The 14,029-nt window shown below is 47.9% G+C and overlaps 1 pseudogene; it reads right to left on the bottom strand.

Moving 5' to 3' along the window:
- Positions 1-974: 974 nt before the first annotated feature.
- Positions 975-2,624, bottom strand: LOC149573934 (18S ribosomal RNA; annotated as a pseudogene).
- Positions 2,625-14,029: the final 11,405 nt, after the last annotated feature.

Genomic DNA, 14,029 nt, shown 5'->3' with positions numbered 1-14,029 from the left:
GAGTCAACATGGTGAGCTGACTCATGGTGAGGAGCTATCCTTGAGGCGACTTGGTGGGCCTACTTGATTAGTCGTCTTGGTGAGCCGACCTGACGAGCTGACACGGTGAGCGGGCTTAAAGAGGCGACGACTTTGTGGGGTAACTCGGCAAGCCAACTTATCGAGGCAAGATGGTGAGTCGACTCGACGAGCTGACTTGGTGAGCGCATTTAAAGAGTCAGCTTTGTGAGGTGACTCGGCGAGTTAGCCCGCTGATGCAACTTGGGCGGGCTGACCTGGCGAACGAACTTAAAGAGGCGACTTGGGCAGGCTGACCTGGTGAGCGAACTTAAAGAGTTGACTTGGCAACGTACTTGAACAACCGACTTGGTGAGCTGACATGGTGAGTGGGCTTAGAGAAGCAACTCGGCGGGGTGACTTGATGAATGGACTTAAAGGGTCGACTTGGCGGGGTGACTTGATGAACGGACCTAAAGAGTTGACTTGGTGAGAGTACTTGGCAGGGTGAACTAATGAACGGACTTAAAGAGTCAACTTGGTGGGAGTACTTGGTGGGCCGACTTGATGAACAAACTTATAGAGTCGACTTGGTGAGAGTAGTTGTTCTGGTGACTTGATGAATGGAATTAAAGAGTCGGCTTGGCGGGGTGACTTGATGAAAGGACTTAAAGAGTCAACTTGGTCGGGTGACTCGATGAACGAACTTAGAGGGTCGACTTTGCGGGCTGACTTGATGAACGGACCTAAAGAGTTGACTTGGTGAGAGTACTCGGTGGGGTCTCTTCTTCGCCCCGCGGGGAATCCACGCTTTCGATCACGAGCATTCGATGTGACCCTCGACCTCGACGGTGCTAGACCCGTAGCTTGGCCATCCAGCACATCGCTGCAGGGCCGAGTGTCCACATGTCACCAAAATTTTGGGGGCGAGGAGGAGGCCAACTCCATCCCCTACATGATTCAGGGTCTCAAACCGATAATGATCCTACCGCAGGTTCACCTACGGTAACCTTGTTACGACTTCTCCTTCCTCTAAATGATAAGGTTTAGTGAACTTCTCACGACGTCGCCAACAGGAACCACCATCGTTGCCATGATCTGAACACTTCACCGGATCATTCAATCGGTAGGAGCGACGGGCAGTGTGTACAAAGGACAGGGACGTAGTCAACGCAAGCTGATGACTCACGCTTACTAGGAATTCCTTGTTGAAGATCAATAATTGCAATGGTCTATCCCCATCATGATGCAATTTGGCAAGATTTCCCAAACCTTTCGGGCCAGGGAGAGAAACTCGTTGGTTGCATCAGTGTAGTGCGCGTGTAGCCCAAAACATCTAAGGGCATCACAGACCTGTTATTGCCTCAAACTTCCATGGCCTAGGAGGCCATAGTCCCTCTAAGAAGCTGGCCGCGAAGGGGAACCTCCGCGTAGCTAGTTAGCAGGATGAGGTCTCATTTGTTAACAGAATTAACCAGACAAATCGCTCCACCAACTAAGAACGGCCATGCACCACCACCCATAGAATCAAGAAAGAGCTCTCAATCTGTCAATCCTTACTATGTCTGGACCTGGTAAGTTTCCCCGTGTTGAGTCAAATTAAGCTGTAGGCTCCACTCCTGGTGGTGCCCTTCCATCAATTCCTTTAAGTTTTATCCTTGCAACCATACTCCCCCCAAAACCCAAACACTCTGATTTCTCAGAAGGTGCTGGCAGAGTCCTTAGAGAAACATCCGCCGATCCCTGGTTGGCATCGTTTATGGTTGAGACTAGGACGGTATCTGATCGTCTTCGAGCCCCCAACTTTCATTCTTGATTAATGAAAACATCCTTGGCAAATTCTTTTTTAGTGGTTCATCTTCCATAAATCCAAGAATATCACCTCTGACAATGAAATACGAATGCCCCCGATAGTCCCTATTAATCATTACTCCGGTCCTGAAGGCCAACGGAACAGGACCAGACTCCTATCGCATTATTCCATGCTAATGTATTCAGAGCGTAGGCTTGCTTTGAGCACTCTAATTTTTTCAAAGTAACGGCACTGGAACCACGACCCAGCCAATTAAGGCTAGGAACACACCGCCAGCAGAAGGGACATGAGGGCCAGTGCACACCCAGAAGGCGGACCGACCGTGACGACCTAAGATCCAACTACGAGCTTTTTAACTGCAACAACTTAAATATACGCTATTCGAGCTGGAATTACCGCAGCTGCTGGCACTAGAATTTCCCTCCAATGGATCCTTGTTAAGGGATTTAGATTGTACTCATTCCAATTACCAGACTCGATGAGCCCAGTATTGTTATTTATTGTCACTACCTCCCCGTGTCAGGATTGGGTAATTTGCACGCCTGCTACCTTCCTTGGATGTGGTAGCTATTTCTAAGGCTCCCTCTCCGGAATCGAACCCTAATTCTTTGTTACCCATCACCACCATGGTAGGCCTCTATCCTACCATCAAAAGTTGATAGGGCAGAAATTTGAATGAAGCATCGCCAGCACAAAGGCCGTGCGATCCGTCGAGTTATCATGAACGAATAGTTCACCGGAATAGTTCATACTTACACATGCATGGCTTAATCTTTGAGACAAGCATATGACTACTGGCAGGATCGACCAGGTAGCTTCTAACAATGAGGGGACCCCCAAGACCTGCTACAGCCAAGGGATGCCCACCGCGATGGGAAACCAAAATTTGCATTCGCTCCATCATGCATCCAAACATAATCCACCGCACAAGCAACAAGAATGACGTTCATAGCACATGCAGGACTCGCAACGCTCAAAGATTTCGCACAAGAGGAAAGTGTCCCATCATCGATCGGAGAGGGCCAAACAGGGAGCCTCTGTTCACAGGCACCTGGGAAGAACATCCCGTACGGAACCCTTTACCCTTGAACTTGCTGCCGCCACTACTCGAAAAGAAGCCTCGAGTCTGTATGAGATGCACCGTGAATGTAGCCACCTCAATTGTAAGGCCACTCAGAGACATCCATTTCCCAGGCATATGCCTCCTACACGCCTGTTGAGGTGCACCCGCACAGAAAAAATCCTTCTCGATCGCAACAAACATTTTCCCATGACAAAGAGCTGGTTGCCGAAGTGCCAACAGAGACCACCATACTGAAGGGTGAAGGGCCGTACGAGTCAAAAACATGGCTGGTTATGCGATTGGCGGGGGCATCACTATGCACGCGACCACCTCAATTATAAGCCCGCTCAAGGGCATCGTGTATAACAACACCCCCTTTGCACATTTATAGGTGATGAGAGCCCGCCCGCATACACGGACATGTCTAACCTCTGGCAAATATCACCTTTCCCAGCACAGCCTCGCCAATCGTTCCTCGTGACACGTGATCTACCAGTGCAGGTACAGAAAAGTTCCTACGGCTAAACACTCACACTAGCATTGTCGAAAAAGCTTCAATCTCATGCACATGCACATACCAAAGAACTAGCACCACGAGGGAACCACCCGCGAGCACCCACATCTCGGCAAAAAGCATTCGTGTGATTTCTTCCCCTAGACAGACACGTTGGGCTTGCACTTGTCAGAGCATTGCAAAGACAAGTGCTCTAGTTCGCAAGAGCCTGAGAAGAACATCTCGTACGAAACCCCTTCCCCCAAAATGCTCGAATCACAAATTCTCGCAGCAGGGTCGTAAAGAAAAGATGTACATCGTGCACGTGACCGAGTAAGGACACTCAAAGACATCCATTTCCCAGGCATATGCCCACTACACGCTTTTTTGTGCACCACATACAAATGGCCATACTTCGACAAGCCCTCCCAGAATTTTGCATCTGAAGAGAGAGATGAAACGCCTTGGGCTTTTTGTCCACACAATGCAAACACCGAACACTCTCTTTAGGGGGGAGCTGAAGAAGAGTATCTCCCGCAGAACCCACGAGCCGCAGCCATTCAGATCGCACAGGGCAGGACAGGGCATGGAGAGTTTCCGCATCCAAACCAAAATTATCGATAATACTCTACGCTTCTACTGGCCCGGACCACAAAAGGCTGTCACGACAATGCCATGCACTTCTGTAGGATGAGATAGTGAAGAGGCGAGCATGCACCGAGAACGCACTAGCAAATAAATTATGCGGCAACCAAACCTTTCGCCGGCCCCCCTCTCAATCCCAAGGCTCTACCGATCAGCAAAAACTTAGGGTGAAGAGTGGACCCTTGATGAAATTAGGGACATAGAGCAATGCACCTGTGCAACCATCTCTTTCCTTCTTGCCATCCGGGCAGGATAAAAATGCAATGATAGAATGTGCCAATGAGACGGAGCCCTTGGCTAAAAGATACAACTCCATACACACTCAGCAACAAGTGCATCTTAGAATCGAACACCAAATGTGTAGTGTGTTGCAAGCCGTGCAGACACCTACATATAGGGTATATCCATCAAAACAACGTGACAAGTACTTCCCACCAGCTCCGCCATTGCGATTACCAAATGGGATAATACTCACCGCCACAGATTAATGACCATCATTACCGTCTTGAAATAGATACAAGCACATCGAGCTTCATCCGATCAGCTGGATGAATTTCACCTTGAAGGGGCCCAATCCAAAAGTTCCGGAGGTCATCTCCTGGAACTCTCAAAAACAAGGCCCATCTTACATGCAAACTCTTCTACTGCACAAACATAGGTTGCAATTAAAGAGAAATTGCAAGGCCGTCACAATGGCCCGAGGCCAATGCTCTGACTAAGTCAATTTTCTCTTGCAATCACCATGCTGCCATTCACAGAGAGATCTCCCCATTCACTTGTGATGCGACACACAATCCAAGGGCTAGACGCGAGCTTGCCCTTGAAAGGCCACTTTCCAAGGCATCCCCCGATGACACATTAGAATGACAACCGCTGTCAAACCATTTCCCAATGTTGTGCCAATCGAGTTGGCACAGAGCCGCTAGATGAGGGCTCCCATTTTAGATCGAGTTTTAAAATCACCAAGAAGATGCAGTGAGGGCTGGCAACCGCTGCCAAACCTTTTTTCGAAATTGCACTAGCTGAGTGACTAGAAAACATGCTTTACGCGATAGGCACGCAAAAAATTTTGCTAGAGCGCCAAGCACCCACCTCATGGCTAGAAACAAGGGCTCGCCATTAGATCAACTTTGAAATCACTGAATAGACGTGCTGTAAAATGGCAACTACTACCAAGTCTCTTCCGTAGTTGCGTCGGTCGAGTGATCGAAGAAGGTGATCTAAGAGAGGGTCCAAGTGTAGGCATTCGTTGGGGGATTCAGGCCGATGGCATAAATTTATGCAATACCTGAGCAACATCGGACGGAGGTGCTAGACGAGGGCTCCCATTTTAGATCGAGTTTTAAAATGACCAAGTAGACGCGGTGAGGGCTGGCAACCACTGCCAAACCTTTTTCCAAAATTGCGGCAGCTGAATGACAAGAAAACATGATCTAAAGGAGAGTCCAGGTACAACACCCTCGAGGGTGGGCTTCATGCCCCTCTAATTGATTCAATGTCGGCGTCCACCATTTCAAAATCTGACATATCCATCTGCCCTGACAGCGGCGTTGAATCAATGAGGGGGGCATGGGAGAGGCTCGCGGCAACCACCTCTCCCATTGTAGCCGCGATAGGCACGCAAAAAAATTTTGCTAGAGCGCCAAGCACCCACCTCATGGCTAGAGACAAGGGCTTGCCATTAGATCAACTTCAAAATCGCAGAATAGACACGATGTAGAATGCCAACCACTACCAAGTCTCTTCCATAATTGCATCGGTCGAGTGATCGAAAAAGGTGATCTAAGAGCGGGTCCAAGCATAGGGCATTCATTGAGGTAATCATGCCGATGGCAAAAATTTATGCAATACCCGAGCAACACCAGACGGAGGTGCTAGACGAGGGCTCCCGTTTTAGATCGAGTTTTAAAATCACAAAGAAGACGTGGTGAGGGCTGGCAACCGCTGCCAAACCTTTTTCCAAAATTGCGCCAGCTGAGTGACAAGAAAACATGATCTAAAGGAGAGTCCAGGAATAGCACCCTCGAAGGTGGGCTTCATGCCCTTCTAATTGATTCAACGTCGGCGTCCACCATTTCAAAATCCGACATATCCATCCGCCCTAACAACAGCGTTGAATCAATGAGCTAGGCACGGGAGAGGCTCGCGGCAACCACCTCTCCCATTGTAGCTGGGATAGGCTCGCAAAAAATTTCGCTAGAGTGCCAAGTACCCACCTCATGGCTATAGACAAGGGCTCGCCATTAGATCAACTTCAAAATTGCAGAACAGACGCGGTGTAGAATGGCAACTGCTACCAAGTCTCTTCCATAATTGCGTCGGTCGAGTGATCGAAGAAGGTGATCTAAGAGAGGGTCCAAGCGTGTAGGCATTCATTGGGGGATTCACGCCGATGGAAAAAATTTGTTCAATACCCGAGCAACACCGGACGGAGGTGCAAGACGAGGGCTCCCATTTTAGATCAAGTTTTAAAATCACCAAGTAGACGCGGTGAGGGGCTGGCAACTGCTGCCAAACCTTTTTCTGAAATTGCGCCAGCTGAGTGACAAGAATACATGATCTAAAGGAGGGTCCAGGAATAGCACCCTCGAGGGTGGGCTTCATGCCCCTCTAATTGATTCAACATTGGCATCCACCGTTTCAAAATCCAACATTTCCATCCGCCCTGACAGCGGTGTTGAATCAATCAGGGGGGCACGGGAGAGGCTCGCGGCAACCACCTCTCCTATTGTAGCCGCGATTGGCATGCAAAAAATTTTGCTAGAGCGCCAAGCACCCACCTCATGGCTAGAGACAAGGGCTTGCCATTAGATCAACTTCAAAATCGCTGAACAGACGTGTTGTAGAATGGAAACCGCTGCCAAGTCTCTTCCGTAGTTGCGTCAGTCGAGTGATCAAAGAAGCTGATCTAAGAGAGGGTCCAAGAGTAGGCATTCATTGGGGGATTCGCACCGATGGCATAAATTTATGCAATACCCGAGCAACACTGGACAGAGGTGCTAGATGAGGGCTCCTGTTTTAGATCGAGTTTTAAAATCACCAAGTAGATGCGGTGAGGGCTGGCAACCGCTGCCAAAACTTTTTCCAAAATTGCGCCAGCAAAGTGACAAGAAAACATGATCTAAAGGAGAGTCGAGAAATAGCACCCTCGAGGGTGGGCTTCATGCCCCTCTAATTGATTCAACGTCGGCATCCACCATTTCAAAATATGACATATCCATCCACCCTGACAGCGGCATTGAATCAATGAGGGGGGCATGGGAGAGGCTCGCGGCAACCACCTCTCCCGTTGTAGCTGCGATAGGTACGCAAAATTTTTTTCTAGAGCGCCAAGCAACCACCTCATGGCTAGAGACAAGGGCTCGCCATTAGATCAACTTCAAAATCGCTGAACAGACGCGCTGTAGAATGGCAACCGCTGCCAAGTCTCTTCCATAGTTGCATCGGTCGAGTGATCGAAGAAGGTGATCTAAGAGAGGGTCCAAGCGTAGGCATTCGTTGGGGGATTCGTGCCAATGGCATAAATTTATGCAATACCCGAGCAACACCGGACGAAGGTGCTAGATGAGGGCTCCCATTTTAGATCGAGTTTTAAAATCATCGAGTAGACGCGGTGAGGTCTGGCAACTGCTGCCAAACCTTTTTCCAAAATTGCGCCGGCTGAGTGACAAGAAAACATGATCTAAAGGAGAGTCCAGGAATAGCACCCTCGAGGGTGGGCTTCATGCCCCTCTAATTGATTCAACGTCAGCGTCCATCTTTTCAAAATTTGACATATCCATCCGCCCTGACAGCGGTGTTGAATCAATGAGGGGGGCACGGGAGAGGCTCGTGGCAACCACCTCTCCCATTGTAGCCGCGATAGGCACGCAAAAATTTTTGCTAGAGTGCCAAGCACCCACCTCATGGCTAGAGACAAGGGCTCGCCATTAGATCAACTTCGAAATCGCTGAACAGACGCACTGTAGAATGGCAACCGCTGCCAAGTCTCTTCTGTAGTTGCGTCGGTCGAGTGATCGAAGAAGGTGATCTAAGAGAGGGTCCAAGTGTAGGCATTCATTGGGGGATTCGCGCCGATGGCATAATTTTATGCAATACCCGAGCAACACCGGATGAAGGTGCTAGACGAGGGCTCCTATTTTAGATCGAGTTTTAAAATCACCGAGTAGACGCGGTGAGGGATGGCAACCGCTGCCAAACCTTTTTCTGAAATTACGCCAGCTGAGTGAGAAGAAAAAATGATCTAAAGGAGAGTCAAGGAATAGCACATCCAGGGTGGGCTTCATGCCCCTCTAATTGATTCAATGTTGGCGTACACCGTTTCAAAATCTGACATATCCATCCGCCTTGACACCGGCGTTGAATCAATGAGGGGGGTAACGGGAGAGGCTCGCGGCAACCACCTCTCCTATATAAGCTGTCACGGGGCTAGATTTTTACCTTGTGCGGCACTGGCGATCTCCCCCAGATGGGACGATCCCAGACTACGCTTTTCTCCTTACTCCCTTAGCTTAGATCCTACATACACATGGTCAGCACAATACAAAATATCTTTGCACAGCGGAATAAAGCTCAAAACACAATCAACACAGTATTTTTGGGTAACAAGTAGCTTTATTGATTGTCACAAATGGCCCTTGGCCCATGTTACATCAAGCTCAATAGTATTGTTGATCACTACCCGAGTGCTTTCCCTGGCACCTAATACAAGTTCCCACCCCTAGTTGTGCATCCACTCTTAGAACACTGGCACAACCATATGCACCTCACCCAACCTTGGCTGTTGCTCTTCACATAGATTCCACACCCCCAACACCTTGTGTCATTGGAACTTGCTGAAGCAACCCTGAATCTCTCTTGAACCCTGGCTGACTTACACAGATAGGACCCAGGCCTCCCCCAATTGGGGAGCCCAAGTCAAACTGGCTCTTAGCACTTCACTATCTCTACTCTACTTCACATCACCACACTGCAATCTTTGAACACTTTGCTCATTGATAGCTATTGTATGCCTCCTTGCATCTCTGCACCATGACACTTCGCTTTGGAGAATAAAAGCAATCACGTAGATGTTCGTTTCAGAACGGTCGGGGTACTCTTCTTCCCCCTATAATAGTTATAAGTTCCCAGCCCACTTCGCAATAAAAATTGTTCGTACAGCCGACAAACCGCTTAAAGACCTCTGTCTCAATCGAGGGACATCATTTCCCCTTATGCGAATCATCCACCCCTTACATCCTCCCCCACTTAAAATAGGCGACGTCCCTGATGCTGGCAACACTGCCTACGCAATGCTGCAGAGGTACCAAGCTCCAAGCTGGATGGCTTAAAGAGGTAAGCTAGAGTCTCGGTTAAGAAACTCCAACACTTTGTCTTCATATTTGCACATGTTCTCAGCTTGCTCCTAGGTTGCTTGCACCCTGGTCTGGCCCTGCCAATGAACCAAGAATTCTCTCCACTTTCTATTACCATATCCCTGATTCCTAACAGCAATCACCTCCTCCACATCCAACCCTGGTCTATCCTTGACAAACGCTGGCCCTCGTGTCGGAACATTCCTGCTATTGTCCACCATATCCTGATGATACGGACGGAGCTGGCTGACATGAAACACATTATGAACCCTCATGTGGTTTTGCAACTTCAGCTTGTATGCCACCTTTCCTATCTTTTCAACAACTGAAAAAGGCCCATCATAGCGCCTTCTCAATGTTGTACTCAATCCCTTGGGTGGTTTGAACTGAACCGAATCCATCTTCAAAAAGACCCTGTCACCCACTTTGAAATCCACACTCATCCTCCCTGAGTCTGCATAGTGCTTCATTCGTTCAGCAGCCTTGACCAAATTATGCCTTGCAAGATCTACCTGGTCATGCCACTCTTGCAACCTTTTTCTTGCATCTAGACTTTCTCCTATGTATCCACTCAAAACAGTATGAGGAGTCAGTGGTTGCTGGCCTGTGGCCAACTCAAATGGTGAGAACTGACTTGATGCACTCTTCTGCATGTTGTAGCAAAACTGAGTTGAGTCCAATAGCCTTGGCCAATTGGATTGGTCCGACCAAACAAAGTGTCTCAGATAGTCTTCCAGAATCCCATTGATCCTTTCCGTCTGTCCATCTGTCTCTGGGTGATGACTCGTTGACATGAGTAACTTTGTCCCAATCAGTCTAAATAACTCTTTCCAAAATGTGCTAGTGAACCTTGCGTCCCGATCACTGATGATACTCAATGGAACACCCCAATACTTCACCACATTCTTGAAAAAGTAGTCCGCAACATCCTCCGCCTTACATGGTGCCTTGCACGCTACAAATGTGGCATACTTGGAGAATCTGTCGACCACAACCATGATACTTGTATACCCGTTCACATCAGGCAACCCTATGATGAAATCCATGCTTACACTTGCCCATGGTCTTACTGGAATGGGAAGCGGCTGCAACAAACCTCCTGGAGGTCTGGTCACCGCCTTGTCCTGCTGACAGATGAGACAACTCCTGACATACTCATCTACATCCTTCCTCATATTCTGCCAGTAGAACCCTCTTTCAAGCAATGCAAGGGTCCTCTTCAACCCTGGATGCCCTGCCCAAGGACTATCATGACATTCATGTAGGACCTCCCTCCTTACATTCTTCCACTTGGGAAGGTAGACTCGATCCTGGGTAAAGACCAGTAACCCATCTTGAATACCGAACTTGCGAGTTCTACCCTCTGATGCTTGCTTGAACAATTCAGCTACCTGAGGATCCATTTGATATCCTTTCTTGATTGTCCTCATGACCTCCTTAGATAATGTCACATGGCTAGCCCCTGGCTGAGCCCCTTGATCCTCCCCAATAGCAACTAACTGTCCCTTTCGACTTAGAGCATCCACCACCACATTCTACTTTCCTGGATTATACAGGATCTCAAAGTTGAACTCTACCAGAAATTCTTGCCATCTGGCCTACTTCGGTGTCAACTTGGCTTGAGTCTTGAAATATGTTGAGGAGACGTTGTCTATCTTCACAATGAACTGTGTCCCAAAGAGATAATGTCTCCAAGTCCTGAGACAATGTATGATCCCTGTCATCTCTTTCTCATGGGCAAGATAATTTTTCTCCCTGTCCTGTAACTTCCTTGACTCATATGCAATGGGATGTCCATTTTGCATTAACACTCCCCCAACTGCATAATCCGAAGCGTCACATTGGACTTCAAATGACCCTGTGAAATCAGGTAGTGCCAACACTGGTGAAGAAGTGAGCTTCTCCTTCAATCCGTCGAATGCATTCTGACACTTATCTGACCACCACCATTTTCTGTCCTTCTTTAGGAGATCTGTCAAAGGGGCCGAAAGCTTAGAATACCCTTCAACAAACTTCCTGTAGTAGTTTGCCAAACCCAAAAATTGCCTCACTTCATGAACATTGTTCAAGGGTTCCCAATCCCTGATGGCTTGCAATTTCTCTGGATCTGGATGAATCAGACCATGACCCACTATATGACCCAAGAAGTGCACCTCCTCTTGAGAAAAGGAACACTTTTCCTTCTTCACATATAGTTTGTGCTCCCTGAGCAACTCAAAAACTTCTGCTAGATGTTGCTTGTGTTCCTCCATATTCTTGCTGTATACCAGGATGTCATCCAAATACACCACCACAGACTTATCCAATAGAGGGCGAAACACATTGTTCATGAGTGTGCAAAATGTTGCTGGCACGTTGCATAGCCCAAAAGGCATCACCATGAACTCGTATGACCCATACCTTGTCACACATGCAACTTTCTCTTCATCCCCTGCAGCAATCCTCACTTGATAATAGCCATGCATCAGATCAAGCTTGCTGAACACCCTCGCTCCTGATAAGAGATCAAAAAAATCTGCAATGAGTGGGAGGGGGTACTTATTCTTGATGGTTAACTTATTTAGAGCTCTGAAGTCGATGCATAACCTCAATGTTCCATCTTTCTTCTTTTGAAACAACACAGGAGCTCCGTATGGAGAACGGGACGGTCTGATATACCCCGCCTCAAGCAATTCTTCCAACTGCTTCTTAAGTTCAACCATCTCAGGCCCTGACAACCGATATGGTGCCTAAGCACGAGGCCTTGCCCCCGGTATCAACTCGATCTTATGATCTATAGCTCTTCTGATAGGGAGTTGTGTGGGCAACTTAGCTGGCATGAGGTCTCCAAAATCCAATATGACCTCCTCTACTTCTGTTGGAATCGGTGTCACCTTGACTCCTTCTAGCTCATCCCAACCTCCAAGTAGTGCTGCCAAGAACATGGGTTCTTTATCTTTCTTTCTAGCTGCCTTATTCATGCTCATAGCTGAAACCATTGGAGCCTTCCCAAATTGCCGCCTATCTGATGTCTTCACCATACATGAGTGTTGCGGATCTAAGAACAAAATTGACTCCAAATGAGGCATCACTGCCACTTTACCCAATCTCAAAAATTCTTGCCCCAAAATCAACTCAAAATCATCCATTTCAATTGCCATAAGATCCATGTGGCCTTGCCACATGCCTACTTTCACTAGTGTGCCTTTCACAACACCAGTTACTCGCTTGGCAGGTGAGTTCACTGCCTTAAAGGAACTTGTGCTTGGTTGCACCTTAAGTCCCAGTTCCATAGCTCTCCTAGCTGAGATATAGTTGTGTGTGGCACCTGAATCTACCATCCCCATGGTCACCTTGTTATTCATCACGGTCTCCACATACAACAATCTGTTCATGTTCTCGGGCTTGGCTGCTGTAGCCTTCTTCTGTGCTGCATCCTTGACTGCGCCCAACCCTTGGATCACCCCCATCACTGACAATGAACCATCCTTCTCCGCAATCTCATTCTGCGTTGAAGACAGCCTCTGTCTCTCTGGACATTCCTTAGCCCAATGGCCTTTATTGCCGTAGACAAAACACCCCTTGTTCTTTGGGTTCTTAGACTTGGCCTTCGCCTCATCACCACTTTTCTTGCACGTTTCCTTCTTATCTTTAGGTTTTGATGATCCTGTCATCTTTGTGCTTGAAGAAGGTCCAGCTGACTTTATAGTCCCGCTACTCTTCTCGTCATTCTTCTTCTGGAACAGCTTCTTCTCACTTTTCTGAAATGGCCCACTGTTGTTGGCATCCTTGCCGAATTGGTGATCTTCGAGAACAGCCGCAATGGCAATGGCTTCCTCAGCTATTTGAGGTCTAGCTTTCCTTACTTCAGCCATTAGCCCTGGCTTCAAGCCGGTTATGAAGAAATGCACTTTTTCTTCCTCTACCCAGTTTGGCATTTGCAGCATATATGTCCGGTAGGTCTAGATGTAATCCCTTAGTGACCCCGTCTGCCTCATATATCTGAATTTATACCTCAATTCCAAGTCTACACTCTCAGGCTTAAATTGTTGTTTGAGCAGTGCACTCAATTCTTCCCAATTACTCACTATTGGAACTGGCCTTCCTGCCTTCTGGTCTTCTAGCCTAGTTCTCCACCACAACTTGGCCTCACCTGAGAGACAACAAACCGCCTCATCAAGCTTCTCCTCATCGGTGTAACCTCTGAGTGATTTTAGAAATCTTTCCATATCGAATACAAAATTTTCCAACACCTTGTCATCCCTCTTTCCATCGTAGGGTTTAGGGGGCTTCCTCTTGTGCCCGGCCTTACTTCCACCTCCTTGAGTGAAGACTGCCTTCATGAAGTCAACCTCCTTGACTAACCTCTGCACCTCTGCTACCAAAGTCTGGTAGTCTGAAATCATGGTATTATGCTCCCCTGATAAGGTTTGGAATTCAGTTGACAATGTCGCATGATCATCTCGCAACTTCTTGTGAGCTTCTCCCAAAAGAGCATGATCATCGGATAGTGAGTTGTGATCTTGCATAAGAGACTATGACTCCATTGTCACTCTCCCAGAGTCCTCCAAAATGTCTTTGACATCTTCCTCTAGTTGCCCTATCCTACGAGCTGCGGTTGTGTCCTCTATGGACTCCATTCGACTTTCCAAGTCGTTGATTCTATCACTTCCCCTCAGTGTGTT

The sequence above is a fragment of the Cupressus sempervirens genome, chromosome 2, assembly GCF_028749045.1.
Source record: "Cupressus sempervirens isolate cs-2001-9-10 chromosome 2, ASM2874904v1, whole genome shotgun sequence".
NCBI lineage: Eukaryota > Viridiplantae > Streptophyta > Pinopsida > Cupressales > Cupressaceae > Cupressus > Cupressus sempervirens.
The sequence above is the reverse complement of the archived record's forward strand: the minus strand, read 5'-3'. Positions and strand labels throughout refer to the sequence as shown.